This window comes from Anser cygnoides, chromosome 16 (genome assembly GCF_040182565.1).
Source record: "Anser cygnoides isolate HZ-2024a breed goose chromosome 16, Taihu_goose_T2T_genome, whole genome shotgun sequence".
Classification (NCBI taxonomy): Eukaryota; Metazoa; Chordata; class Aves; order Anseriformes; family Anatidae; genus Anser; species Anser cygnoides.
The window spans coordinates 5,433,296-5,457,769 of NC_089888.1; the positions used below are offsets into that span (position 1 = coordinate 5,433,296).

At 44.8% G+C, this 24,474-nt stretch overlaps 1 long non-coding RNA gene across 2 annotated transcripts in view; it reads left to right on the top strand.

The window, feature by feature from the left end:
- Positions 1-20,971, top strand: part of LOC106042168 (uncharacterized) — a 34,960-nt gene extending 13,989 nt beyond the window's left edge. Inside the window, exons 1-4 of one of the 2 annotated variants that reach the window (XR_001210951.3) lie at positions 11,328-12,812; positions 14,458-14,516; positions 14,609-15,096; positions 16,028-20,971. This is a non-coding gene — a long non-coding RNA (uncharacterized lncRNA). Of the gene's footprint in view, positions 1-11,327; positions 12,813-14,457; positions 14,517-14,608; positions 15,097-16,027 lie in introns of those variants that run through there. The other variant, XR_010825366.1, reaches the window with a different exon arrangement.
- Positions 20,972-24,474: the final 3,503 nt, after the last annotated feature.

Genomic DNA, 24,474 nt, shown 5'->3' on the forward strand with positions numbered 1-24,474 from the left:
CCGGACACGTGGCTGCAACCTGACCTGGCTTATACAGCTAATGAAGTCCTAGCTGCTGGTGGCATGGCCATACCAGCAACGTGGTGATGTAGGAGCATGGAGCACGGTTATGCTGTTGGGCAATATCACTGAACTAGTCATACTGATACACGTTCAAGCACTAGAGGAACAAACAGAGGTATCAGATATAACCATATTTCCCACTTTTTTTTTTCCTTTTTTTCTTCTGAAGTGCTGGAGGGGTTTCTAGCAATAGATAAAATCATTTTTTTTACAAAACTGAGATGCAACATTTGTTCCGGAGCTTGTTAGGTCCTGAAATCTGTAGGTGGGGTTGGGAGAATGACATTCTGAGCTCTTCGCCAGCAGCGAAGCTATTAGAGCCTTTATAAATGTCATCCAGTTCAGTGCTGCTGCTTGTGCCATATTCCCAACAGCAAATGCAAGCATCATCAGGATCCAACAAGCTCCCAAGAATAAGACCAGCAATTCAACTAAAAATAAATATAATTAAACCATAAAAAGAAAAATGTCTGCAAGATAATCATCCTTGCAGTGAGTTGGAATGTACTGGAGAAATATTTTTGTAGCTAGTTATGAATAAAATATGTTTTACATGGAGAGAATGTTGCCAAAATATCACAACATAGATTTATTAAATTAGAAATGAAAATGGAAATAGATAAAGGAAACATAGAAATCACTTTTTCACATTGTAGGACAAGTTGCTTCTAAATTTCCCCTCCTTCTGCTGGAACCAACCATTATTGTCTGGCCTAAGATTGTGTCTTGCAACCTGTCAGACTGGGAGCCGTGAGAGTAGATAGCAAACAACAGATGAGTGATGTGAGGGATTTACCCATTTTGAGTTTGTTAATCCTCCATTCTTACAATGTTTTAACACTTCATGACCTTTATTGCAACCCATCCCCTCCTAAAATTTCCATTGCTGGTATGCTCATGAATTTGTTCATCTTGACCACATGATATTTTGACTATATTGTTTAAATCGTGTTATATCATTTCTGGTACATGTCTGGCTAAGCGAGACTTTTTGTACAGGACAGTAATGAGGATCACATAAAGAACATTATAACACCTCCTCCAATTTCTGAAATAACTGATCTGGGAGAATCATTAGTAAAGGGTTTACAACATTTCTGAAAACTGAAAAAGTTTTCACAAATATATCAGTTAAAATTGTCTCAACACTGATAAATAACTAACTTCATGTTACACCCAAAAATAACTTCAGAAGAAAAGGAGTCAATGTGCTCAAAGTCTGAAGGACAGTCCCTCTGCTGCCAACCTCTAATCCTGTTAAAGATTTCTTTCTCATATTGCTACGGGATGATGTCTGAACGTACTCTCACTGTTATGTGCCCAACAACTCCTTGTGAAGGGCAGATTGGTATCTGTGCCTGCATCCCTCCAGCAAGAATGAACGGAGACTCTTGACTTTCAGCAAAGTGAATGGTCTCGCTGAGCACCTCTTATGAACTAACAAACATCTCACAGGTCTGGGCTCATTAGCAAAAACTGCAATTGGCGCTCTCATTGGTGTTATTGGTGCATTTCTTATACCATCTCCTCGAGGGCTCCCAGTGTTCATCTGAATTTGTTGGTGTCCGGTATATTGAATTCTTTGCTTGCTAAGGGTGCGAGTAGGCGGGAATGCTAACATATTAGGCAAGAGTTAATTGCACAAAACAACAAAAGAAAAGCCCAACTATTGTAAGGTTTGGTGGGCAACTGAATAGGAGTCTGACAGGGAATTCATTAGAAATCGTGTCACATATGCCCATTGCAAAGCCACTACTGGCAATTGGCTTTGTTGGAATGAAAAGGCTGAGCCCAAATGTTGCTGGAAAACTCCCTAAGGCCATTTCATTTATAAAAAGACCAAGCTTTTGAGAGCATATAATTATCCTTCATCCCTGCCATCTTATCCTGCATTAAGTTTAATTGCTCACAAAACTTGGCAACACTCTCACACCCATTTAAAGAAATTAAGTGGTTCTGTCATTTTTAGTGCTTTTGATATGAAAGTGTTTCAACTCAGACTACTTGTGACTAATTCACTCTGTGACAAGAACCTCTGCCTCCTCCCCTTCCCCCAAAATATACATTCTTCTTGAGAGAACTGAGCTCAGAGGGAACAGATGAGCTAAAAATAGTTGATTTTGGCCAAGATGGTCAAAAGTTACCAGTGGTTTCCAGTGCCTCTATTTTTAGAGGTGAGAGCTGACCACTTTCTGAAAGTCACATTCCCTCAGTTTTTCAGAGCTGGGCACCCCAAATCTTGATCATTCATTTCCAAGGAAATAGGTCCAGAGCGATGGTCACCCAAGGGCTGTGGTGGGATCGTCGCCCTGGTCCTTGACCCTTCGCCAAGCTCGGCCATCCCAGCTCAGGAGAGGCTGCCCGGAGTCGCTGCACTGTGGGTCAGGCCTACTGGGTCCCTGACCCACTGGTGTTCTCCCACCATGAGGGCACCAGCTGCAGTTTGTGTTTCCTCTCCACCCTTTAACATTTTTGAGCCTGATAGAGTCAAACCTGCTACCTAGAAATGAAAGAGTACTAAAATATGAACCAAGAATAGTCCAAATGCTCTGAGTCATCCGTGCCCAGTCTTTGTGGCTGGTAACTGTATTAGTTCATTAAAGCTGCCCTCCCTGAGAGATTGATTCGGTATTTACCTGCCCAGTATATGAAGTCTTCTTTTTAGCGACAACAAGTCATTTAAATACATTTCAATAGATAAAAGATGAACATTTGCTCCTTTCTATAGATAAGGCACACAGCATAGCAATGTGATTAGAGATGGGGTGGAAATTTTGAGTTCACCAAGTGAATGCCTGTTCACATTTGCTTTTCATCTACAGGCTTACTTTTCAACTGTGAAATGCAGTTAATCCATCATGAAGTCTTGTCACATGCTTGGTAGTTATATGTTTTGTTGTTCTTCAAATGAAAACAAAAGAATTGGGGTTTTGGGGTGGATGGTGTGTGAGGGAAATTCCTCATGATAAAGTAAAAATACACTGTTGGCACTTGTAACAATTAAAAAACATAAATAGGCCTGTAAAAGCAGGGTTTTTTTCGAAGATACTGAGTACCTACAGTTCCTGTTGTCTTCAGTGTTATGTTCTGGACTTGACTGGACCCAACACAGCACTATATTAAGTAAATGCTGGGTTTTATGTCCAGTGTGAAAGAATATCATCTGAGAAGCAAAGGTCAATGAAATCAGATTTTCTGCTGTGTTTACTGGTGATAAATATCTTGAGAGAAAATGTGAGCATCTACAAACACAAGGTTATAATGTTAATATGGTCCCTTATCACCATATAAATGATCTATATCCTGACACAGGAAGTGAGCTTCAGTCGCAGATGAATTATGAACCAGTGACTCCCTAACATAAATAAAAGCAGAAGGATGGGCCTTGTCGAGCACTCTGAGCACACGAGCTGGAAATAGGAGCCAGGAACTTATCTCAGCTTTGGAAAGTGATCTGCTTTGGAGTCCGGTCCAAAACTCAGTTAATTAAGTGGGAGTCTTTCCAACAACTTCAGAGGACTTTATCACCCTTTATTAGGGCTACCATATGTCCACCTTTTTCTTACATTTGTCTTCTTTTTCTGTCCCTATGTCCCTCTCCACTAGATTTTTGGTAACTGCAGCCCGCATCCAGGTTTCCTCAAACCCTGAAATGTGTGTGTGTAGGAGTGGATTCGGTTTGCTTCAGTGGGCAGACACAGGATGTTAGCGGACACAAGTGGCTGAGGGAGGTGGGAGGTGATGGAGGGTTGGGGCAGGATGAGAAGTGTTGTGGGTGGGCAGAGGGACCTGTGCTGGGAAGGATGGTGAGGGGGAGAAAGTGGGATTGGGGGATGAAGAAATGGGGAAGAAAAAAAAGTTGTTGGGGAGGATAGATGGGAAAAACAGATTGGGATAAGAGGCCCTGGGGAGTGAAAAAGGAGGGTATGTAGTGTGGGGGTCATAGGGTAACTGCCCTGGCATGTAATCCTTCATCAGGGCTCTGAGAGGGGATTCCTATAGACTCGCCCAGGCTGCCACTGCCACTCCTCTGCCTCTGTCCACTGTCACCACCTCCATGGGCAGAGGGAGAGGACAGCTCTGCTTTGTGGCCTTGGAAATGTCCCCAGCTTCCCTGCTTCAGCACCCCACCTGCATGGCGGGGCGAGCGCCATGCTCACCTTCACACAAGGGGAGCCAGGAGGGGAAGGTGGCTCATAGCCACCTCTCCCTGGTCTTTGCCACCGTATGTGTCCCTCTTCTCTGCACTGCAAGGTGTCCGATGACTTCATCCCTCCTCAGGGATTTCCACAGTGTCATGGTTGAAGCTGAACTCCAAATGCACACATGTCTGGAGCTGGGGCTATTCTTTCCTTTGACAAATTGTTCAGACCTCACACCTCTACAGCTAAACAAATGTAATCCAAGCATCAGATCATAAAATCTTGGAAAAAATTTATTTGAACTGCTGGCATGGCTTCTAGTAGCACACTGGGGGCAGCTCTCCTTTCACATGTCTCCAGAGGCATGTAAAACATTTCACTCCTAGTAACTGAGCTATAAATGTAGGTCTCGAGCAGTACATGCTCTGTGTTACAATGTGAGAAACCTGAGGGCTTTTGCTTTTTGTGCAGGGGATTATCAAAGCACCTTTAAAGGGAGCCAGATTTCCTGCCTCACCTTTCCTCACCCATTGCTCTGACATCCACTCTTCAAGAAACCAAAAGGTGTCAAACGTTCTTCAACACGTACAAATGAGCCACACTGCCTGGGCAAACTGAGAGGAAAGATTTGGGTCTTGCGAGTGCTTTCTGTTGGCTGCTTCGCAGGCAGGTAGCAGTGGCCGTGCTCTTTCTGGCAAAGCAGCTCTCTGCTCGCATTACCAGTTACAGCAACAAGGAGACGAAGACATGCTGATAACCACGGGCAGACAGGCTCACTTCCCTAGCCTGCTTATGCTCCACTGCTATGAAACCCCATGCGCTGGAGCAAACGTGCCCCTTCACGTTTTAGGGTAAAGAATGTGATTTTGCAACTCTGTATGCTGTTTTTCCCTCTGGTTACCTGTGGCGCACACTTGGACATGAAGGAGTAAGAACAGAGGACAGTCAGGAAGGACAGCACACAGGTCCAGTATTCCTTCCTCACCCAGGTCTCCCAATTACCTGAACAAACTGTTATTAATTAACTATGAGAAATGGATTGTTATTAAACACAAACTTCTAGCTCATCTTTGCAAATGACCTTGGGAGTTTCAGATGTGCCAGGACTGATGGATGGGGAGAGCTGGTGCCAGGCCGTGGGAGAGGCTGGAGGATACGACGGTGGGTCAGCAAAACTTCACCCCTGTCATTCCGCAGGGGCCAGTGCCAGGGATAAATGAAAAACCAAGTTAAGTGTTGTGTAATCTGCAGGTGTCAACATTTGCTTTGTTCTTTAAAAAATGAAATTAAAAACTACTGATTTTCAGAAAAAAATCTTTGAAAAGTTTTCTTATTCTGAATGAATGTCTGAGGGGCCAGGTTATAGTATCCATCTCTTATGGGGTAGAAACCAGTGATTTTTCACTACTTCAGACATTAGTTAAGGTATCAGGTGAAAGATTTTGCACGATTTCAGAAAAAAAGGACTTGAAAATAACTTTCCACAGTGCAAGTGAAGACCCTGAACATCAGGTGCTCTCCTGGATGAGCAGGGCATGGGAAATAGAAAGGAGTACGGTCCCTTTCTGCCTCCTTGCTCAGCTGCTTTCTGCCTTGCCTTGAGTTAAATTTGGTAAAGCCAATACATTTCCACAAAACATTTTGCTTCAAATTACCTGCCATTTTCTGAACAACACAAAACCTTAAGGCATTGAAGACTTCCGTGTGACTTGGCTAGAAATCTCATGGGTTTGATGGCGCTCATGACATAAGGCAGGATCAAACTCGGTAGTGGAAGGATAAATAATCCATTTGTGCATGCTAGCAGAGCAAAATTTCAAGTTTCAGTGCAAAAAGACACCTGAAGAACTAGAGGCTGACATTCAAAGCACTGGAAAATTTGACTCTGAGAGGGGGCACTGAGCTTGAAAGAGCAAAGAGAGGTCACACGGCATTTTTTGTGGGAAGACAGTGACTGCACCTGCCAGCCATCTCATCCTAACGAACGCTGCTGAGGCGGGCGGATGGAGCTCAGGATGTGCCAGTTCTTTTCTGTGTGGTGGCTTTCTGCCCACTGCAATTACAGAATGAGGAAAACAGCAGTTTTGTGAATAAAGCTGGCCGCTATCCAACACCGCCTGAAGAAATAACCGTACCTTGGAGAATCCTTTCTTTTTCTTTCTGGGTTGGGCCAAGCTCTTTAAAGAAGTTTAGCATTCATGCAGACATCTCCATTTCAAGATGCTCATTACTGATAAAATCTATCCTGATCCCTGTGCAGTCGCCAGCCTGTGCTGGTCTGAAATGCCTAAGATGCTGGTGTGGGAGGTTCACCTGCTCTAGACACTTGTTAATCTGAAGTGGTTGAAGGTCAGTTTCAGGCTGAAGCTTTAGTTTTAAAAATTCTTCTAGGATTTAACAGTAACCATTATAACTCTGGACAAATTTATTATCCTATATGGTTGCTGAACTTAGCTTAATTCTTGACCACAAAGGCTTCCTCTGGTGCTAAATTCTGACTTTTACTCAGGCTTCGTGTGGAAAAACCATCCTTGGATCAGTTTTGACCACACCGCGTTTACTGTGGCTGGATGCACAACGACTTTGTTTTCTTAGTATGAGACGTCAAGGACAGAGCTCCACAGCTCTGTGGATCATGTTGGTTTAAAAGCAATGTGTGTGAGTCGTTATCCCTCCCTGCCTGTATCTCGGTCATTACCATGCATTTTGCGGCATCCCCATGTCCTCCCCTGGTTGCAGAGCTTTGCTAAAATCTCTTTATAGCATCCTTGGGGCTGCAGAATAACCCCATATACTTTGAGCTCCTCTCCATCATGTATTTTAGCACGTTCTTCTGCAGAGTGGTGAGGCCATTGGCCACATCCCAGACATCTCCTGACAGTGGAGAAGCAAAGTGAAACACCATAAGTAGCAATCCCCAGCATGCTGAGGCTGGAGGGGGAGGAACAGCCCTGCATGTTAGCAGCCTCCTGACAAGAACAAAGCCTTCTCCAATGGGTTTGTGAACAAAACAGATGTAGGAACATTGATACCATGTGTTTTTTTAAAGCAGATCTTTGTTTGATATGGTGAGAAACTGTATTACCAAGGCTTTACAAATAAAAAAGACACAAATTCAGCCTTCCAGAATAAGAGTTTTGGCTCATATTGAGCAAAAGCTGACATCCATTTGCTAAGAGATCCTTCAGGTTTCACCTATTGAAAACTAACAGAAAAAAACATTCAACGAGAGTAGAGGAATCATTAAGAAGAAGAGATGAAATGAGAAGGAGCAAGAAAGAATGCAGAATGTTAGAAAGAGATCATTGGAAACATAAGTGGCATAAAGGTTAAAGTAAGACTTTAGACAATAAAACCTGCTTTTTTTGCAAATCCTTTTATGAAATTATGGCAGAATGACTAATGTGAAGAAGAACATAATGCAAAGAAAACAAATACTGTAGAGAAAAAGGGTGAATCGAGGTTAAGGCAATGAAAATAGCTTTCTGAGATACTGAGGTTTGCTTAAAAGAGCTCACACTCTTCATGTCAGTTGTTCCCTCTGAACAAAGGTATTATATTTTAAAGTCAATAGATATGTTTATCCAAGTCACTCCTAGCACACTTCATAAGAAAGGCTTTGGGGTTTTTAATTTTTGGTTCCAGACAAAGTCATTTTTCTTTGTCTTTTTTTTTTTTTCTTTTAGAAAAATGTAATACATTTTTCACATTAAGAAAACAAGAGATTGAAAGATTACTTTTGGCACTTCCCCTCCATGACCCCATTTGTTGCTTATGTGAGGAAAAAAACACAGAAGATGGTTCTTGCTGAGACTGCAGCCCCTACAATTACCAGATGAGAGTACGGAGAAGAATGGAGACTTGTTAGGCTGCTAAACCCACCCTCACCCAACTTTATTGCATCTGAAGATACCTGCTAGAGCACTGACCCTTTAAGCACCGCCAGGTGCCACCACCTGAAGTTCCTGCTGTTTACTGCTAAGTTTTGTCCTCCCAAGTACAGAGCTCTTGCCTGGAGAGGTAAGGGCATCCCTGCCAGCACACCCATGCATACACAGCCAGCCCCGTGCCTCTGGCAGTGAGTGCTTGGTAGGAGCCACATCTCACTCTGTGGAAGTTTGTGCCTTGTCTCTTTACGGAGCAATGGCAATACGTTTTCTCACCATTTGCCCTGGCACAGATAGCAGCCAAATGCAGCCATGCCAGAGGGAAGCAGCAGTACCGTCCTGAAGGCAGAGCACCTCTCCCCCCAGCACGCCTGGATGCATCCTTCAGGCGTTTTTTATCTGCATTAGGAGAAGATTGCCTTTTGTCTTGCTCAGAACGACTTAGCCAAGTAGATCTTCCCAAAACAGCACTTCTCTTATCACAAGACCTTTTCTTCCTTTTGAATCTCTCCCCCACTGTAATTTATACAGCAAATTGCACAACGCTGATTACAGAATTCCTGGTGTGGCCAGACGAGGGGAGCAGTCATCTCCTTTGCTTTGTAACCAGTTCCCCATCCATATATTCCCCAGCCCTATTTGACTTTAATGCAGCTACTGTTGCCAGCAGGTCTGTTTTCTCTTTAGTTTCCTGATGAACATTTCCATACAGAGCACATTTTGCATTTTTATTGGTCCTCCCCAGACATGTAGCCTTTCATCTTTTGACATTGAAACCATATGCCGATCCCAGCAGAGCATGCAGGCTGCAGCACTTCCCCGTGCAGCGCTCCCTCCTTACACCTCTTTCCAGGTTGAATCTCTCACCGTCCCACTGCATGAACACCAACATCCCTTCCCCTGCATCTGGACCAGGTTCTGCCCTGCACACTGCGCAGATGCCCTTAAACATGCTCTTCAAATACTTTTGCCACAAGCCTCTTGTTTCCTTTCAAAAAATACCTATCATTTTAGGGGTGACTGCTCCTGCCTTCTGCCTGATAACCTAGCATGTGCGCAACCCCACTGGCACCCGCAGTGGGGTTTGTGAACCCCGAAAACCTCCGTCACTTGGAGATGGTTCCAAACCCCACTATATCAGCAGAGATTTCATTAAACTGTGGGATCAGCCACCCTCCTCCATCAGCTGGTCCTCCTGCTCACCTGATATCTGCACAAGGAGTGTCCTCCTGCCCTCAGCACCTGGATGTCCTTCTTGTGGAAGGGGCATCGCGGAGGGCTGGAGAGGCACCGGAGCCAGGAGACTTTTCCACAGTGTGAAAGGACTCATCCAGGCTTTCTCACTGGCACCAGGAAAGCTCTGATCCATTTTGGCAGGGATTGCTGTTCAAAATGAAGTGAGCAGTGCCCGTGAGGGCTGCGGGAGGAGCCGAGCCCTGTCACGGCACCTCGGGTGTACCTGAGTATGGCGGGGCCTGGACCCGCGTCAGGCCTCAGCATCTGCTTCGGGGTCTGCTCCTCCACTGTGGCGTGTGTAGCTGCAGCTGATGCTAATAGGAGGCACATGTGCATCTGGACAGAAGAGTTATGGAGTCTGAAATAACGCCTCTGCACATGGCTGCTCTTGCTGCTTCAAGGCTGATTTCTTCCTCACGCACAACAAAGCAAAAAATCCCCACTGCTTGCTTTCGACTTGATATCCTTTACAGGTCCTGGCGCAGTGGGCAGCCTCAGAGCAGACCCACAGAAAGGGTTTCTGCTTGGTTTGGATCTTGAACTAGTTGTCAGAAAATGATGCTCTGGTCCTGGGAGGTGCAATAAAGCTATCCCGTAAACTGGCCAGATGGAGGCAATTCTTAACGCAGATTTCATTCGGTGTGTGTCACATTTGCTAATTTCCCATGAATGATTCCTGATTCTCAATCGACCTTGGCCTTGAGGTTTGTAAAACTGTTCTGCATCAAAGTCTTTTGGAAATGTGGACCTTTGCCTGCAATAAAGTAGGAAAAAGACTCCCTAAAAAATCAGTTCAGTGAGGTTTTGCACAGGGTGTGGCACTATTGTCGGACAGTGTATTTTCTGTGCTCCTACTGACTGGGGAGATGTTCCTGTAGGTAAGGTGGCAGATTTTAAGAGAGATAGGTCCAGCTCGTACCTCTGAAAGGCCTTGGGCTGATCTTGTAAATGCTTTGGGACTCAACTTTTCCCTTGTAAGTACAGACTTTATGTTTCACGTCGTGTCTATTCAGACTGTGATTTTCAAAGAGACCCAGAGGAATAGCTGTACAAGTCCCACAGAACTGTAAGTCTGTTCTAGTTTTGTTAAACGCCTCACTGAAGCGCTTTCCTGGGAGAGCAGATCATTCACCCTGCTTTCCTATACACGAACCTGGCCCTATTTTCACAAGCTGACAGACTACCTGATGGAGCCATTATTCTCTTTTCATATACAGTCTAAACTATTTCCTCTTGCTGGGCACTGAGCAGTTTTAAATCAAGATGTCTTAGTTCATGGAGGCTGGGAAACAGTCTTTTAAAATGCCTTATTTCTTCCTCGCACCTATGTAAATCTATTTTATTAGACAATCGGAAAGCATAACACTTGGCTTGTGTGGATAACCCCCCATATGCTTCCAAATACAGCACAGGGTATTTTTTTGGAAAAAGCTTTCCACGAAAGCCTTGTTGTTGCCTGCACCCAGGCTGAGGCCTGCAGAGCGGCCTGCCCTCCAGCCTGAACACGCCCAAATGGCGGCTCTCGGCCTGGAGCACCGCACCAGGCCACATCTCTGCGCTGAAACTCAGACTGCATTGAGAGGGTGTTGGGTGAATTTAAGCCTGCAAATACACATTAGGCTAGTGCTATAACCAATGAAAAAAAACTCCAAGGGGCTTTGAATAGTTATCTGTTGCCTCCTCGGCCCTGTGAAATGGGGTGCCCGAACAGAATGAACGCGTGTGGCCTCTCCCAGCTCAGCCCTGCCATCCCTCCCCAGCGCACGCTGGCACACAGAATTTGTTCTGGCTGGGAACTGGGTTTACAAAGACTGGACAGATATTGTGTGGTGGGCAGTGAGCCTCCGTGTGCGCGGAGATAAAGGTAGCTTTGGAGGCGGCATGGGCACAGTATGGACCAGGGTTTTTTGGGGAATGGGCCTGCCAGGGACACAGGAGGAGATACACAAAACCCGAGTGCATCTTTGGTGACAAGGGCACCAGCCTCCACACTTTAAACAAGTTGTGCTGGCCTGCTCGAAGGCCCTGTCCCTTCTGTTGCAGCATCTGACTCTCTCTGGACCCTAGCATGGTACAGTGCAACCGTTATGCTCTGCAAAGCTACTTGTCAACTGCCCAGTGGCTATATAAACATGGCAGGAAAACACTGCTTGAATCTTTAAAATCCTCAACAGGCTCCTTTAAACCACTGCCTCATACCTCTGGTTGAGATCTAATGCTCTGCATTAAAAAAAGAAACAGTTAACTGAAATACCACCTCATTTTTACAGTCAGGAAATATCTTGCAATTATTGCCATTGTCAAAAATGATTTTAGCTTAAACTATGCTACTGTAGCACAGGACATAAAAAAGGAAAGGATTTACTGCCGAATGCTAAGTCATGCTTTATTTTAGTATGTAAGGAGCTAATATAGCAATGTAATATAGAGAACATAGATCCAAATAAAAGTTCACGTGTTCCTGCCAACTCCAAGCAATTTAATTTTGTGACTCAGGCAGCATAATTGTGAAGTTGGCTCAGAACTCATTACATTGTTTTATCTGTTTGTATTTTTAAATGCATGCTTCAGGTTCATTTCATTTGCCTTAAGACTCTAAGGTTCATCTCAGTTGCATATTGAAGGCTTTTGTGCGTGTGTGTAACCCTACGGGCTATGAGGCTACTTTTTATTGCTGAGAGCAGAGATTCTCTCACAATTGTTTGTCAGACTGGGACTGTGAAACATTAAATGCCCCCAAAATACACACAATAAAATAAAGGGGATACCGTAAGCCTTAACACAGGCACACTGTGGCTCTGCCCCATCTAGCTACCCACACTCTGCGGAGGATACAGGATAAATGAAAGGGATGTGCAAAATACCTTAAGTGTATTTCCTGAGATGTCACTAGATTTTGCTCAGTTTTTCTCCAAATCCAGAGACAAAAAAGATGTGAAATTCTAAAACACTGATTACAATGAGGAGACATTTTGTATCGTGTTAGGGTGCGTTTCATAAGACAGTTTCTGAGACTGCGTGCTGGTGCTGAGTGTTTTCAAACGTAAATCTGATCACAGGCTGCAGCCCATGTGGTGTATAAACAAGCCATATTTTTAAACACAGTGTGAAATGTGGGGGCTGACGTGACCATTATCAGAGCCTCATACATGACTTATGAGACATCATAAAATATTTTCATGTTGCAACAATGAAAACTGAAGCTGCTCAGTGGTAGGCTTGTTTGATCTGATAGCTGCCCCGGCTCCCTTCACTGGGTGAAGGGAGGAATGTTATTCAAAGGCTATCCTTCTGAATGCTAAGTTGTTTTCTCATAAATTTCTTACAAAGAAAGAACATCTTAAAAGGTTTCTTACAGAATGACTGATGAAGAATAGACCACTAAGACAATGGAAGTGACATTTCCAGGGATTTGGGGCCATTCCACCTTGCCCATGAAGCAACTCAGCTAGACACCTTCATCAGGCTGGAACAGAGCTGCAATGTGAGTGCAGAGTTAGGTCATCTTAGGGCCTTCTTTTGTCAATCAGTTAATGAATATATTTTATTTTGAAAATAAATGTTCCTAGGGGTTCTTCAAGCTAATGAGCATAGCTGGATGGAGACAAACGCAGTCACTTCATCTCCTTCAGAATGAAGCTATCTCCACCGGACTTCAAGACTCATCCTGTAAATTCTTAATGCCAAAAATTTCCTTTGATATATTGAGATTAATTTCTTTGATCTTATTTTATTCTATTGTGTTCATTATGTAAGTGATTAATCTTACTCTTTTTTGCATAGCTAGATTATATTTTAGAGAATACCAGTCAGCTGAGTTACGGCATGTTAGCGTGAGAGTCTGGGTGTAGATCTTAAGATTTAGGCTTCATTCCTCCCAGTGGTATTGATTCCCTGAGTGATCTTGAGCTAATCATCAGATTTTGCTGTATTTCACTGCTGCTACAGCAGCTATTTAGTGAATACAAAACACTTGGATGCCTCTGAATGTCTTTAGGTTCCTATGGGAATTTGGCTTGTTCCTGCTTTCCTACCAGATGTAAATGCTTCTTTTCACGGCATAAAGCATAAGAGGGGAAGGAAAGACAGACAGTGCCATTGGTGCTGCAAGCGGCAGGACTAAAATTCACTGTCCAACAGGGGAGAGGAGGGCAGTCTGCCCACACAAGTGTGGCAGGGGCGCTTGGCACTCAGGCCAGCAATGTCTAGGCATTGGCTTGTGGGGCTGGCTCGGATCTGACCCACACAGTGCCGTGGCAGCGTGTGGCTGGCTCTGGAAGAGCTGCCCGTGCAGACCTACCCTTCGAAGCAGCGAGTCCAGCTCTGCGGTTTCTGGCACTGCAGAACTGACTTCAATGGCAGGAGCCCATGGGAACAGCTGGATCCTGCCGGGCATTACTGAGAGTCTAATTTGTCTTCCTGTCATGGGCATGAGGTTCAACTGTCTTTTTTCCCTCTCTCTATTTATTGAAGAACATGATAAAACGCATGCAAATGGTTAAATATTTGGAACTATTTTTGCTTGGCAGAATATCCTTCTCTTCTTGTCTTCACAGCACTTTACTTTGGGGACACACATGCACACTGAATTCATGTCTGTGGTGCCTTTGCACTGAGCCGATTCCAGTCAGCCTAATAACAAAGCTGGGCAGAGGGAAAACTGAATTTTCAAACTGATGACACATTTATACCAGAATTGTAACTTTATAATATTAATGTATCATTTAACTTACATGTATACTTTGGAATGTTTATAACTTCTGTAAATCATAGACGAGAGCGGCCAAGAGAGTGCCACACAACATTCCTAGAACAACTTGTAAAATAAATACAACAATCGCAGAAGAACAACATTCTCTGCTACAAAAGGGGAAACGTAGCTGCTCTGCTGCAGATGGGAAAAGCGCTTGGCAAAATCTCCATGAAGCCCAGGCACATGCAGAGGCACTGGAGCAGAGTTTTCCCCGTACTGCCCCCGGTGCTCCAGCTGCCGTGGAGATTTCAAAGGACAAAATGCCATCAGGCCAGTGTGAACGAAGCGTCATGTCCCTGGGAAGTGACACCAGAGCTTTGCTTGGCATCGTTGTCTGCATCTGTGTGATTTTGTGACATTTCCTTCCCTCCTACAGGGTGACTGCTGAAAAGCCATCCCCACTCCGCACGGAGCACTGTGACCTCTGCCTTGCAGGTACCTTGAACAGAATAAAACCCTACTGTTTCCTTGCCCATAAAATCCCGTGGCTGATTTCTGACCTATTAACCTTCAGTTTTTCTTTTCAGGTTTATAGGACTTTTATGACTTAACCAGTGGACTGTAAAATACACATTTAAATGCATTCAACTCAGATAACAATCTCATCATTAAAACAGCCTAGCTTCTCTGTTTGAAGTTAATCACTCTCAAATTCTTCTGGATTCATCAGCACACTTACCAATACCTGTTTTTTCTCCCTAAAGTTGGCACTGTAACGTGACACAAAGACCTTCAGCTCTTAGAAAACAGCATAAAAGACTGCAAATCTTATTGAAAATTCTCTTCATCTTTAGAGAAAAATCTACAGAAAAGTCAAATCCCAATTTGAATTCAGGACATCTTCAAACATTAAAAATTGATCACGTTCTCAGATCCAGGTGAAAGGATGACTGCTTTTCGAGTTTTATTATGCTAAAAATACAGTCGAGCAGCGAGCACAATGTGGTAACATTGCACAGGCAGCAAAATACCAAAATAACACCAAGGACAGGAGACTGTTTTAATGTACTTTCTGGTAAGTTATTTAACATGCTTTTGTTGGCAGTGCAGCTGGTTTGGGGCTTTGGATCAGGCCTGGATTACTTAGAGCAGGCGGTAGGCAGTGCCTCTCACGTAATGGTCGTTCCCAAATACAGCTGAACGCTGGTGTAACGGGACACTCCGTTCTGTTTCTCTTCTCTAACACTGACACCACGAGTATCCCAGTGTGTCCTTGAGTTTGGAAGAAAAAAACCACAACATTTCACTGCAGCTGCGGATGCTGAACTGGGGTCCCCCATTGCTCCTATCACCAGCAGGAAGGATGGGACCCAGAGCTCCGTCTTGGGCTGTAGGAGCCAAATAAGTTATGGGGAAAGTAAAGGTGATGGCAGAAGTGGGCTGGCAGAGTTCAGGGCTGGTGGTGTTTGGGCACTGTTTGGGGCAGGTGGAGAAGAGCTGCCTACAGCAGAATCAGCCCCTCCAGCTGCATGATGTTGCTGCTCAGTAACTTCACCCTGGAAACTTTTGCCAGGTTAACAACCCCAAAACTGCATTTCCTTCTCTCCACAGTTGGATCGTTTCTTATTATGGCCGACAATGAAAAGTTTTACTTTAATACATTGCCTAATTTACAGTGGGTTCTGTCCATCATACACAGAAATGCTCATTTTTGGAGTCAAATATAACTGTGCCTGTGCTCATACACTTTCTCTATGCAATCCTTGGCCTCTGCATTTAAGAAATGCAACCCTAGGAGGTGTTTATAGAAGGCTAAATATAGGTTTATCTGTTCTAGTCTTTCCATGAAAGATCTTTTTCCTTCAACACATGGAGATTAAATACACGGAGCAATATTAGTTAACACTTAAGTTATGTCACGCTCCTAAAAACGCCAGGAAATTCCGTTTTGAAGTTGACGTTCCAGCCCTAACTCCTGTTGACTTTATATTTCTTTTCTCTCACAGGCATGAACCGAGGATGGAGTGTGGCTGGAAGCAGAGTGACGCCGCTTCGGGCAGGCACCTCCCGTTAATCTCGTTAGGCGCATGCTGCGGGTTCACTCGGGCCCTCACGGAAAGCAAGAGCAGAAATCCCACTGTTCTCAGCAGCCCAGAACATATCAAAAGCTATATCTGCCATTCTGGTGCATTAAATCCTAGTTAAATGAAGGAAAATGAACCAAACTTCAGGGAATTTACGTCAGAGCAGCTGTTTGCGTGCATCTTCTGCTGGTCTTAACTCTCACACTTTGGGTTTTCCTGTTAGCGTTCGCAATAACGTCATTGCATCATAGTCCTAGTGTTTAATATTCCCTCTTTCAAAATATGAAGTTGCAGCTGACTCCCTGTATCCTTCTGGGATAAATGCAGAAAAAGCTTTACTTAACAGCTGCTATATATTATTATTATTACCTATTACATCATATCTTATTACGGCTCTATTACAAGTTTCCTCTAAAATCTAATCACATTCTGAAATTGTTTACAGCGAAACTAGAAATGGGCCCGAGACATAAAGTTCACATCCCAGCATGGGTCTGAACTTTCTTGAAGTTCAGCTTTATTCGGAGGCAGCGTTTAACTCTCTTGCTCCTGGCAGACGGGAGCGAGGGCCAAGTCTGGCTGCGCGCGGCGGTACCGCAGCTGGGAGCACGAGCTGGGGCACCTGAGATGCGCCTGCACAGAGCAAATCTGAAATGGTGGCAGCTGAGACAGGGCTGCACCTTGTGGTCTGTCCATGTCCATGCTCTGAGACCCAGAGGCAGAGGGATAAGGAATAAAATTCTGGCCCCATACACGTTCTGCACTTGGGTCTGCCCAATGAAAGGGGTTTGAGAGACTTCACTAAATTCCAGGGACCCAGCCCAGCCCTCAGAAGCTTCACCAGGATGCCTGAACTTCTCTTTCCTTCATCTCCTACCACCCAGCCCTCACAGACTGGGAAACAGCCCCTCGGCAAGACAGCAGCGGTGCCGCAAGGAAGTGCCCGTGTGGCTGCTCTTACGGGAGCAGCTGCTGCTGCGGTGGGTAAACCTTCACAGGCTCACTCCCTGAGCAGAACTGCATGCTCGTAAAGGTGGAATAAAAACAATCAAGGTCACCATCCTCATCCACACACTAACGTTTCTATAGGTCTTTGCTTTACAGCTATGATATTAAGTAGTTTGGCTAACTTTTTAGAAATGTTACTATTTTCTCGACAAAATGTCAAGTAAGTTTTCAGGGGGGAATACTTCATAACTGAAGTATGTTTTCCTAAGGGCAATAAACCACTAAGAAATGTACTTTTTTCCCACCCAGCCTTTGAGCCAAAACTTTCACATGTTTTTCAAAGAAATAAAATTATAGGTGTTTTTCTGTAGTAGGGTGAAGTACCACCTGGGTGGCAGTGGTAGAAAGCTGGGCAAACTTTATAAATCTAGAAGGGGGAGATTGTTTTGGCATGACTTAGGGTTACAGCCTGGGTTTCCTATGCATAATTTTAAAAGGAATTGCTCAAAGCATCAGGAAACTCTTGCTGGTACACTATACCCAGTGTACGACTCTTGCCTCTTTAAACTCACAGAAGATTGCCATGGCTGAAAAGAGGATTTTTTTTTCAGTGCAATGCACAGTAGAGTCAAGAGGCAGGCTTTTAATTATTTCTGTATCCGACAAACCCATGGCCCTTTCACATGCTCATTTAAGTGACCAGAAAAATGTAAAGTGAATTGGAAATAATGAGTTGGTCAGCACGGTTGAATTTGGTTTCCGTGCTGAGGTTAAGGTGGGTTCCCAGAGACTGCTGGCCACGAGGAGGGCAGCCCTGGGCTGGTGTCTGGGACACCTCCAGTGCACTCTTGGCTCTGCAAAACCAATGGGAGGTTTGCTGGCTTTTTGGAATTACTGGTGAAAAGCTGAGCAGCTGGAAATGCACTTTGGTTTTGGTCATTTTAATCTTTGGCGTTACAGTGCTCGGAATATCTGTAAATACTTTCTCTTATTGAAATAAGAGAGAAAATGAATCAACTGAACATCCGTTCATCCACAAACACTTTACACTGGAGTGGGAAAGTGAGGAAAAGTGAAGGACAAAGACACTTTTGCTAACGCGCCTAAAAGCAGTGCAAGACCACCGTGAGTTAAGGAGCACATAGCTGGGCTGCCTAGCACCCTGCCGGAGCAACCAGGTTTTTTTTTAAATATTAAAAAATAGGCAACATAAAATCTCCCTCCTGGAAATCAGTCAGAGGAAAAACTAAAGAAAAGTTACAGAGGAAATCTCATTCTCTGGCCCTATTTGCATGCTGGCTTCCTATGTGCTGGGCTGGGGAAATTCTGAATCCTGTGGAAGAAATCCGTGGAGAGGAAGCAACAGCAATCACAAATTATAAAAGATGGGGCTGGTTTTAATCAGGGCTGACTCTTCACAAATAACAAACGGGAAGGAGAGGTTAAAGCGGGGCATAAGGCTAAGCCAATAAAGCCTTTTTTGAGACAAAATAAGAAGGGTTTATTTCAATATGCCACAGCGAAGAGAAAGTCAAAGGAACTAACGTGTCTAGGGTGTAAAAACACTGTCTGACTCCAGGCATATGAGCCTGTGCTGTTGCACAGCTCATGGCAAGAAGCAGGCTCCTAATTTAAGAGCTCTGAGTAACCTCGTCGGAAGGTTACACAGTCAGGCCAGATCTTAATTGAATTAGACATCCAAATTTAGAGAGAGGGAATGTCCACACTGCCTCCATCTCCTTCCCACCCCTTAACACGCACTTTCAACATTTGCATGGGAGCATTCTAGCATTTTTCCAAACTTTTTTGGGGGAAATTACCGTTTTTTTGGAAAGTCAAATTAGTGAGAAAGGTGTGATTTAAGTGCCATATAGATCCAGTGCACAGTTTTTAACAATCTTTCTGCAGACAGCATCTAAAGGAGCCCTTAAATTGCCATGCTTGTTTTGCTGAAACCCTGATGTATTCAGAGACTGGATAACCAGGCTGGAAACGAGGGATTTCTGGGGACAGAGGGCAAAGTTTCAGGAGGAGATCTCAATCTGATGCGCATGTGGGGCATTGGCACTAAATTGTTTAGTGTTGCAGCACCAAGGCCAATAAATGATTCCAGCAAGCTGTGTAAATGCATTGGGTACCAGCAGCTGTTAGAGCCAAGGAAAAAAAGGCAGCCTTCTGGATTTCTGTGACAGATATTGGCAACACCTAGAGTAGGATCTTCCAAGACCACAGCAGAATTTTCAGTGCTTACTGGATTTTTTCAGTATAAAGCTGAGGTTTGTGTGGTTGCTCCTTAGTGTCTTTCAAGTAACTAGCCTGCTGCTGTGCAAACATTTGGGGTATGCAGTGGCCTGCGTGGATGCTGTCTTGATTTATAGTAAACCCCGGGAAGAACTCCTATAGCACCTGAAAGCAATCTTTCAGCAACTCAAGGAAGCAGAGTTGATTTTTAATTCCCCTGCGTTCAGTAAGAAAGCAGGAAACCATACATACACACACACACACATATACATAGGAGATACAGGAGGGCAAGGGAGTTATGAAACCAGAGATAGGTAAAATGCAAAGCTATTAAAATGCACCTATTGCTGGCTACTAAATGGCAGGTGAGATCTTTTCTGGGTGTTGCAGTATATTATTGGAAATTTATTCCACGTTTTGCAACACTGGCTGCTCCATTAACTGATCTCACTAGGAAAAAATCATCTCATAAAATAAATATGACCCCATGGCGTGTGCTAGCTTTTCAAGGACTGAAATCAGTGCCTAGAGATCAAATGGTTTTCATGAGTCTGGAATTTTAAGGTCCATAGAGGGTGAATCTCAATGTCAATAATCTTAAATCAGGGTCAAAATTAGCATAAAATTTTAAAAGGACGTTAAAAAATCTACATTTGCTTGATAAATTATCTGAAAGGAGTGAAATTCCCTAGATATTAAGAGATTTTAATAAAAGAGATCACAGCATTTCCCTGGAAGGAATTATATGCCACAGTAAAGCATAGGTGGTTAAACAACAGGAAACTCATGAAGCCGAGCAGAAACCTAGTGATTGCGCAAGTTTATTAGTGAGTTAGATTTGCATTGGATCAAATACACCAATGACCAACTCTATTTTTCCCAGAGTGACTCAGAATAAAAGGATCGGTTTCAAGTAATGCAGTTGCCCTTTGCTGAAGTTGATTTGGAACAGATCTTCCTAAGTATAAATCTTTTATTAAAACAGAAATCATTAAAAAATGATGAAATGTGAGCTAGAGCTCTTGCAGTGAGGCAGCGCTGCCTGTGGTTTCCAGGACACCAGAGATCACCCTGGTCTCCTGCTCTCGGTGGCTCTCCAGGTTGCCAGAGCCCAAAGGTTTGACTCGGTGCACAACAAATGAGGGATACAAGCAATTATTCATGCAGAAAACTCACTGGTGTAAGACTGTTTCCTTTAGAGAAAATAAATTTTCAAAGCCTGAGCTTCATGATTCTTCACCCCTGAAGCAAATAATTTTCAGCAATACAGGGAGGGAAAACCAAGTTTGTCTGGAATATAATTTCCTTTCCTGGGAGTGAAGGATTGACTTGGCCAAAAGAAAAAGACTAAAGCTGTCCTGAAGGTAGGAGTCGAGTGTGCAAGTGACACAAGCCAGTGCCTCACCTGCTCTCCGGCAGTGGTGCACATGCTGTGGAGAGAGAAATCACAGATGTGCTGTGAACCGCCGTGCTGAAGGTGGGTTCCCAGAGCCCTTGAGCCTGTGATTTGGTACAGCTTGAACCAAGCCATGTCCTCCGTCTGAGAAACTGCGCTAAATTCATTCCTATGATTAATCTTTCTCTGCATCTAATGTCTTAAGTGTTTTCTGATCTTTCTTTTTCTTTTTCTTTCTTTCTTTCTTTCTGTCTGTCTGTCTGTCTTTCTTTCTTTCTGTCTGTCTGTCTGTCTTTCTTCCTTTCTTCCTTTCTTCTTTCTTCCTTTCTTCCTTTCTTCCTTTCTTCCTTTCTTCTTTCTTTCTTTCTTTCTTTCTTTCTTTCTTTCTTTCTTTCTTTCTTTCTTTCTTTCTTTCTTTCTTTCTTTCTTTCTTTCTTTCTTTCTTTCTTTCTTTCTTTCTTTCTTTCTTTCTTTCTTTCTTTCTTTCTTTCTTTCCTTCTTTCCTTCTTTCCTTCTTTTCTTTCTTCTTTCCTTCTTTCCTTCTTTCCTTCTTTCTTCTTTCTTTCTTTCTTTCTTTCTTTCTTTCTTTCTTTCTTTCTCTCTCTCTCTCTCTCTCTCTCTCTCTCTCTCTCTCTTTCCTTTTCTTTCCCCACAGATTACAATTTAGCACAGCACTAAGGAATACATTCATCCAGCAACACCAGTAATTGCCACGGTGGCTCATGCAGCTCCGACCCTTTCAGCCCCTACCTGTGCTCCCACAGAGGGAAGCAATACTTCCTTGTATATACTTCCTAGTGCTACTCTCCACAGTGCTACAGGTGCTTGGCTTCACCCTGGATGGGAAATCTGCAGCATCTTTGCTGAGATCCAAGTATTAATTTAGGTCTCTGCTTTTCTGAGAGCTCAGGTCTCCATCTCCATCTCACAATGGAGCCCAGGTGCTCTACGTGGAGGGTCAGCTTGGGATTTGCAAGGAGGGAGTGCAAGGAAACCTAGTGCTGGGGAGCAGACCCCTGGTTTGCATTGTCCCTGTGCTCACCCAGCACCAAATCCTTTGGGTATTTGCACTTGAAGAATTGATCCAAAAGGCATGGAGACCCAGCCAATCTCTACTCCCTTGCACTGCTTCTTCCCTCTGTGAAACATGACATGTGGCCCTGTCATTTGGTTTTCCATCCAGAAAGCTTGACCCCAACAACTTCTATTTTCTTAGGCAGGCTGACATTTAATTAAAAGGAGACTATCAGCAGTAAAAGTAACCCTCTTAGATATGCTGAATCTGTTCCCAGCGTTGGCCTGTCCATGACTTCCCCATGCATGATTTCCTCCAGGATTCCGCCCTAAACCGAGACCCACTGTGATGCAACACCACTTTCAGAGCAGGAGATAGGGTAATGCTGGCTTGACAAGTGAAATTAGTTATTGCATTCCATTAATTTTGAGTCATGCGCCCAGCCCATGGAAGCTAGGAGAACATTGTGAAAAACAAACTCGCTACATTGTACTGTAATATTGTTCTTGGCCGGAGTCGGAGGCAGCCTGCTGGGGTCCTCCTCAGCAGCCGAGCTCCACAGCGGCTTCTCCGCTAGCATCAGTAGAGCAGCTGCTGCCTTTGGAGAGAGAAAGAGCAGTTTGGTCTTCGTCTGGGATCATAACAAGGACAGCAAGGGCCTCCTCGGGACCTTTACATGCAAGTATAACTTGGGAGGGCGGTGATGTTGGCTCCTCAGGCTTTTGAGTGTTTAGCTCCAATTATATATTTACTTGCAATTGCTAAGTGAGTGTTTTCAGCATTTCCTGTGCAAAACTCAGCTCCCGGAGTGTGCCATGGGAACGGCTGCGGCAGAGGAGCAGTTTTGGTAGTGCTGAGAGCAAATGATCTCCATAAAGGCTCTGCGAAAACCACATGAAATCTTTCACTCCGCAGTGTTCATCTCAAAGCCCGTGGTAGCATCTTCCCAGTTGTAAGGCTTAGTGTGACTCAGAGCAAAACTCTGCCCATCCCAAACGTTGTACAAAAACTTTGAGCGTGAGTCAGCCCCGTTCCCCCCGGGGAGCACAATTACTGTCAGCAGGCGTCTGCTGCGCCAGGCCCCGCTCAGCGACCACGTCCACGGGACTCTCCCATGGGAACCCGTGGTGGAGACACCTGGGCATGGCGCTGGCCTGGCACCGCGTAGGTAAGCCCGTGACTCACAACGGTGGCTGTCTTGTAATGCTGACTTCATCAGACCACGGGGCACTGGTGTGAATCCGCCAGACTTGAGGAGAATGGGATAAAGCAGAGCTTCCCAGGCTCGTCCATAGGGCGACCTCATGTTACGACAGAAAGATGATTTTACTCCTCCTTCAGTAAAGATGGTGGCTAAGTCCTGAGGAGACAAAACTAATGGATAAGGTTTTACAGTATTACAACACGGAGCAGAGCCTGTACCCTCAGCTTGCAGGCCAAGACAACAGTCGCCATCCCAGTCCCTGTTGTTTCTCTTCAGTCTTTTCGTGGCAGAGTGAAACGGGCTGGGCCTCCACAAGAAGCTTCAGCTACTTTGGTGAAGAGACCTTTTGTCCCAGCTGTACTGAATGCAGCGGTGCCCTGGGTCCTTCCCAAATGCGCAGCTTGGTCTCGGGCACACAGGCCTCACCCCCTGGAGAGCCAGGAGGCATGGCCGGCATCTTCCTCAAGGCCACCCAGGAGCCTCCGCATCACCTCTTCACTACTGATGTCAAAAGAGCTCTTCCCAACCCCACCTCTTTTCCTTATCAACCATTTTCCGTCTCTCTCTGACAGATAATGAAGCATATGAGTGCTGTCTTGTCTCAGGTATCAGTCTGGGGCATCAGAAATCTTCCCTGCAGTGAATGGAGGCGCTTTGGTGCCGTTTGGGGGCAGCTGCTTGCACGCCACAGGCCGCTGGCACACACGGCTTCTGGCTGTTCCCCCGATGAGCTGTCTGCTGTCAGGCTGCTTGTTTTGTGTGGGAAGAGAAACAAGGGGACCGGCAACGGAGATAAAGTTAACTGCGCCGGCAACACGGAAAGCCTTTCACTGAGCACAAGGACAAAGCGAGGGGGATGTATCAGCAGGAGCATGGTGGTCGGGGGAGACAGGAGAGAGATAAAGAGCCTCCCACTGCCCCCGGGCATCCTCCTTGCATGTGCCCCTGCTCTGACCTTGTGGAAGAAGCAGGGGGACGAGGAGAGCTCCGTCCCCCCAAGAGTCCTGTTAATGTCGGTTTCCAGTGGAGAATCCTTCCATTTGCATTACTGTTTTCAGGGGAGAAGATCTGTTCTCAGCATAGTCCCAGATTTCTGAGAACTGAAACATTATTAGCCTTGTTTCTTCATCATTTTTTGAATGTAAAAATTCTCACCTCTGGAAACCACTGGTCATTTCTGAGTGCCACTTGTCCTTGGAGGAAGAAGAAACAGAAAGAAAAATTCCAGAAAGACAGGTCCCTTATTGGTAAGCACAGGAGCTTCTTTTTGCTTTCAATGTGCTAAAATGGCTCTGAGCCTCTGGCTGGCATAAGACACCACGCTTAGATGATGGTCTGCACCCTGGTCCTCGGGAGATGCTGCAGCACCACTGCAAGGGCAAGTCAGTGCACACACCTCTTGGGTGCTCTTCGTGGGCCCGCGGGCTCCATCTTCTGAAGAAAAGCCTTCCATTGCACCAGGGCGAGTGGTGCTGAGCGTCTCAAAATTTCACATCTGGATGAATGAAGTTGCACTGTCACCCATTCTGCAACCAAGAATGTGAAGCTGGAAACGACAAACCCAA